The 6330-nt window shown below is 51.2% G+C and overlaps 1 pseudogene; it reads right to left on the reverse strand.

Annotated features, from left to right (window-relative positions):
- Positions 1 to 470: 470 nt before the first annotated feature.
- LOC123125352 (probable disease resistance protein At1g12290) lies at positions 471 to 2041 on the reverse strand (annotated as a pseudogene).
- Between the last annotated feature and the right edge of the window lie 4289 nt (positions 2042 to 6330).

Genomic DNA, 6330 nt, shown 5'->3' on the forward strand with positions numbered 1-6330 from the left:
AGGCACGACTGTATATATGAACGGAGTTAAAAAAAAAGGGTCCGGGCGATCACGCGAATCGAAACAAAGCCGCCTCGTAACCGTATACGCGCAGCGGTAAAGCAGAGGCCGCCGCGTATGGAGCTGGTGAAGAAGAGTCAGTGTGATCGATCCAGGCCGTCGGAGCCCGATCCCACGGCCAGGGTCCGCCCTCTGTTGGCGCGAAATTACCCGGAAGAATTTTTTGATCTGGACCACGTCACAGATGTAAGAAGGGGTCCCCTGTCCTTCGACTAGCCACAATGGATAGTAAGATTGAGTAGTAGCATGCCCAAGTTAATAGTCTATGTTACTACCTCTATAGTGGGGAGTAACATATGTGCGGTAACATGCAACACTTTATTTATTAGGCTATAGACTCATCTTGCCTTGATATCTGTGATGTTACTCATACTACTAGTAATTAGTTATGTTACAACATGCCTCTTTTTCTTCATTTATTGCTTGCCACATCATCTATTTTATCTAGATATATGTGATGTTACTACTTATGTTACTCCCACTGTAGTTAGTTTTCGCCCTTGAATCATCTGTCACAAATGCACCTGTCCATGCATGCAGGTGAGCGAGTGAGTGAGTGCATTCAAACCGGTGTTATGGGTGGGAATGTGTGCGTGTTCCACAGCCCAAAAAAGGACATAATCCACTTCAATGGAGTCCCTCTTGTGCTGGCTTGTTCCACATTTGCAATTGCCCACTGACATGAGGAATTAGATACAAATGCATGGAGCCGGGGAAGTGGAGGTAATAGCACCCGAGATATCCTAACCTGTACAGAATGTGATGATTTAGTCCCAAACTTGCAAAGCTTGATTCCACCATATCCCAACTTGCACCTCATGTGATGATTTAGTCCCAGGCCAATCACAGCCGACAATTGGCAGCCAGGTGGCTGGACCGGTTAGCGTACACACTTTTGCATAAAACCCCCTGCCGTTTCCTTTAATCAACCCGCACTCACCTCCACTTGAATTAAATCTGTGTCGAATCGAGTTCACGTCCGTTCGAGCTCTATCCCCTTAATAGGCCCCACGCGTGATGATTTTATCCTCAAAGCTGTCTCTGAAGAGGCCCCACACGTCGTCTTCCCCCAGGCGCCCGATCTCGACGACGTTGTCCGCGGCGCACACATGTCCGGGCTCCTAGTGGACACGACGACCTTCTGGCGCCGGCCGCCCTTCCCGAGCGGCGTCGACCGGCCGACCGCCGCCAGGTCGACGGGCGCCTCCAGCGGCCCGTCGATCAGCAGCAGGAAGCTTTTGCGCGAGAGTTCCGCGCGGATGAGGCAGGCCCGGCTCCGGTCGTCCGCCGACGACATCACGCCATAGCTGCAGCCCAGGCAGGTGCAGCGGATGCCGAGCTGCACGTCCGTCACCGACCACCTGCTACCCACCTCCAAATAGAGCACGTGGTCGAAGAGGGCGTGGTACGGGCTGGGCTGCCGGAGCGGCGTGAGGAGCGACGTCTTGCCGGCAGCCCGCCGGCCTCAGACCCCCAGCCGGTCGTCGCCGGGGAGGTCGCTCTCGAGGAAGTCGTGCATTCTGGTGAGGTGGCTGTCCACGCCTCGCAGGTGGCGGCAGGCCGAGCGCAGCCGGTCCAGCCTCGCCGGACGGCCATGGGCGCGCGCCGCCGCCTCCTCGAGCTTCGCGATGGCCCCTTTGAACGTGATCATGTGGTAGATGATCTTGATTAGGAGCCACATGGTGATACGTACGTACGGGTTCGACGATCGCGCACGAGAGAACCTCACGTCGCGAGAATCGACTCGACTAGCTATAGCGTACTACAATCTCAGAATATGTAGAATTCGTATCAGGAGGGGATCGTATCCAACGCGGACATGGCTTCAACTTCAACTTGTATCACACATGACTTGAATTGCTCCTGAAGCCCTGGTGAGACGAACGCGCGGACGATCTGCCATATTAGGCGCTACTAGCCTGAAGAACTAAAGAGGGGAGAAACTCAGTCAAAATCACTCAAAGTAGCACACTTTATGGGACGATTGCGAGGAATTTAGGGCGAATTAGGATACGTACTTAGGCCAAGCAGAACATGGGGGCTAGGGTTTATACCCGGTGCAAGATGGATGTCTCTTCCCCATCGGGATCCTGGGCTTTTTATAGCCTTACATTTTGTAGAAAGTAAGAGAAACAGAGACTAAAAATTAAATAGTGCCACAAGTGCTCTTCTCCTATTTCAAACAGACAGGAAGACCAGCATTAGCCGCGATGAAGGGCTGTAGTGCATCGAGGCAACTCAACGAAGCAGTAAGTTGCCGTTAGCTGCAGATCCAACAGATGGGACTGTTTGGTTTCTTCAGCTAAGCAGAACGGAGTGTCGATTTCTTCAAAGATCGAAGGGGATGGGGCCTGACATGTGCTATACTTCAGATTCAGAGGGTTACAGGCTCATCGCATACAGGTAAAGAATCGCATTTCCTTTTTAATTTTGACATCAGAACATGGCATCACAACTTCATTCGGGCCAACATACTAACCACGTCAGACAACACGACTACCAAGTACAGCAAACCAACATCACCACATGAGTGAATGCATACTGCAAGCCCACAGTACAATAGAGCTTAAGATGACACGATAGGGGCATTCGACCGTCGTTAGATTATGCCTACCAGTCAAACAATGTAACTGAAACAGCGGCAGCTAGATTATTCAAGTGGATAGAGCTCGAACGGACGTGAACTCGATACAGATTTAATTCAGGTGGAGGTGAGTGCGGGTTGATTAAAGGAAACGGCAGGGGGTTTTGTGCAAAAGTGTGTGCGCTGACCGGTCCAGCCACCTGGCTGCCAATTGTCGAGCTGTGATTGGCCTGGGACTAAATCATCACATGATGTGCAAGTTGGGGTATGGTGGAGTCAAGTTTTACAAGTTTGGGACTAAATCATCACATTCTGTGTAAGTTAGGGTACCTCGGGTGCTATTACCTCGGGAAGTGGCATCTTTGATATGCATGGGGTCACAGGCTGACGCGACTGATTAATGGTGCTTGGGCATGTATACTGGACGTCTGGACCAGTGACTGGCTGGTAGAGTGGTTGCAAGCCTGCTACACCCCGATGCGTGAAATGATGTATGTCTTGTCAGTGCATGGAGCCGGGCGACACGTACGCGCGCAGGGCCTGGGTCGACCATGTTCAGCAGCAGATAGCAGTAGCTCGTGTACTGCAGTATTTTGTTTTGTTTCTGTGCGTACACGAGTGTGAGGCGACAGGCCGTCTGTCAGTGTAGATCGGTGGTGCTTTGTGGTTTCATTTTAGAGATTCTCTCTTTTCCCTTTTGGGGGAGGGGAAGGGAATGGATCCATGCATTCTGGCGGTGATAGATGTGCATCTTATCAGGATGGATGGGTTGATGCTTTGGACGGTTGCTCAGTAGAGGTTCATGGATCGAGTCAAGGTGCACGGGATCGGATCTGTGCTTGGGGAAAACGAGAGAAAATAATAGTAATGATCTAAGACAAGGAGAAAACCTCTAGCTAGTTGCTGCCTCTTTGGTTCTTATTACTATAGCTCACATAGTAGCAATTTGCAACGGGTCCAATTTCAAGTTAAGAAGTTGATAACGCAGTTGACGTTCGTATTTAATCTGTGGTAAACTAGTATATATACTAGTAATCACGTGCAGCAAGTGTGCTGAAACAATGGAGATCAGAGACATGGGCAGGTCAGTAATAAAATGCAAAATAATTCTACAGTATCGAATGCATCAAAGCGTGGTGAATCTACACTACAGCAACCAGGGGCGGGCGGCTAGAGGCTGAGATGCGCTCATCATTGCCGCAGCTTGGTGTTGTGTCCGTCTTTAAAACTGGCTCTGATCCGATCCGACCCGGAAATCGTGGGAGCCGGTCCTTGAATTTGAGGCGTAGTACGCCCTGAATTTGAGTAGGCGTTCAAGATCGTCCCAAGATCCCTGTAGCGGCAAAAAAATCACGCGCACGCACACATGCATGTGGATGTGGTTCCTCTGGCCGACAGATCATCAGGCAGTTCAAACTGATGTACGTAGAACGGTACTGCTCTTACTACTTGTGGTGCGTGTGCGTACTACTACTTGCTACAAGGTCGTCTTTGGTTATTCTACCTGCGTTGTAGGAGTACGTACTGTACTGAACGCATGAAACGAAATGGCTAGAAAATGCATGCAAAGCCGGAGAATAACTCTTGTTGGGTGGCTAGAACCGCTGGCTCGCTGATTCTTATTCCCCGGCGGGCGGGCCCGAAGAAGCAGAATCGGCGACTTCCCCATCGCCGGTCGGGATCTCATTCTTGCTCCACTCGGTCGGTCGGTCGGTCTTCAATCAACGGATTCTTCCCGCCCGCCCACCCACCAGTCTACTAATCTAATCAACCTCGATCGTGTATACCAACATTAGGTCAGGACTAAAACAAAAGTCTTGCGATCCTTTTGGAAATTTGACAAATCAACCTCGCTCATTCGCTGTCAGTGAGTCAGTCGTCTCTGATTTAACCAACCGATGCGTCCAGCAGTCCTGGCCAACAGTAGTAATTCAACGACGTATCCAGAAGGGACGGACGATCAAGTCGATTTGGCCAGGCGCGACCTTTAATATATTTCTTCTTGGATTGCACCATGTTGCAGCCTTTGGGTTGCATTTGTTTTTCTCCTTTCTCCCTTCAGAAAAGAAAGGGAATGAGTGCTGGCGGCTTTAAACCAGTATACGATATTCCAATCGAGCGCGCGCGCGCCAAGAAATGATTTGTGGTCACGTGATGGACGCAGACAGAGAGGGGATGTTCCATCTGCTGCTGGTTATGCTATTGTTAGGTTTAGGTTAGGTTAGGTCAGGTCACGTCCGCTCCGCCGGAATGAATGATTTGATCCATGCATGCAACGGTAGGCTTCTGGATCCATGCCATGGATGGCTCGACCTTCACCGCCCGCCTCTGCATCTGCATCTGCATCTGCAGAGACTCAGAGAGACAAAGAGAAACATTGCGCACGGGGTGAGCCGAACCCACTCAATTTCGCTCCCTTGGTCAACAAGCAAAGGCGTGCCTACAGCCTAGTGCCCCGTCGTTTGACATGCACTACTTTACGAGATCGCCGTCGATCGTGCTCCCAGTACGGGTGTACAGACTACAAACTGAACTCCTCTTTGTGCTACTGTGGGTGCAAGTACAAACAAGTACTGGTACAAGAGGCGAGCATATTCTAGTGCGTGCCGCCGTGCTGGTACCGGCGAGTATCTCCTTGTACAGTTCTACAATTAACACGCACCAGGACGACTCATCTTTTACTTGTACAGTTCTACGTAGATACTCCTATATAATATATACTAGTACGTGCCACCGTGCTTGGTACGGGCGAGTATCTCCTTGTACAGTTCTACCATTAACACGTACCAGGACGATCTTTTTTTTTTACTTGTACTGTGCTACTTATGTATAGATACTCCTACTGCTCAAAGTCAAACTGAACTCTGAGAGGCAGAATAGTCGTCGGTACCGGAGGTGGAAGCAGAGTACCCAGCGAGGCACCCAACGGCGTCGGACCGGTCCTATACTATGCTACGGGTGGCAAACCCAACCCGTAAAAAAAATGATCAATCCGGCACCGGCTACCGGTTACCAGTAGTACGATAAATAAACAAACGGCTACGGCATTAACTGCTGCACTGTTGCCCGCGGGTGGGCGTGTCTGCCACTGCGCACGCACCGCTTGGTTCGCTTGGTGCGGCCGCGGCCAGTTCATCGATCTCGGCTCTGCAACAGCACACTCCCTCCCCCAGAGCAGGTGGTAAAACGGCAGAATCAAATCATAATCTGCCTGCTTTTAAAAAAAAATCACTCTGCTGACCCTTTCGTGTGGCGCCCGACAGCGAGGCGCCGCACACTACTGTGCAGCGCCCTTCCCTTGGGCGTCGCACCTCCTGCCAGCCTGGCAGCCCTGGTCCAGTTGCGGCCCCACAGACAGCACTGCAGCGCCTAATGCTTAGGCGCCACACTGTGTAAAGTGCAGCGCCTATCGCTTGGGCGTTGCACATTGACTTAAGCCGCATCGGGCCAGCCCCTCCCAGCAGTTCTTCCCCCTCTGAGGAAGTTGCTCTGTTTACAGAGAGCGGCGGCGGCGCCCCCTTCGGATCCCCCCCACCCCTCTCAGATCTGAAGTTTTGAGGCCCGGATTCGATCTCCAACCCTCCTACTAGGTAAACTCCTCCGTTCCCTTTCTTTTCCTCCGTTAATTCGTTGCATTTTTATGGATTTGCCCAAGATTAAGTGGAACCTTTGATTTATTTGGTTTG

This window comes from Triticum aestivum, chromosome 5D (genome assembly GCF_018294505.1).
Source record: "Triticum aestivum cultivar Chinese Spring chromosome 5D, IWGSC CS RefSeq v2.1, whole genome shotgun sequence".
Lineage (NCBI taxonomy): Eukaryota > Viridiplantae > Streptophyta > Magnoliopsida > Poales > Poaceae > Triticum > Triticum aestivum.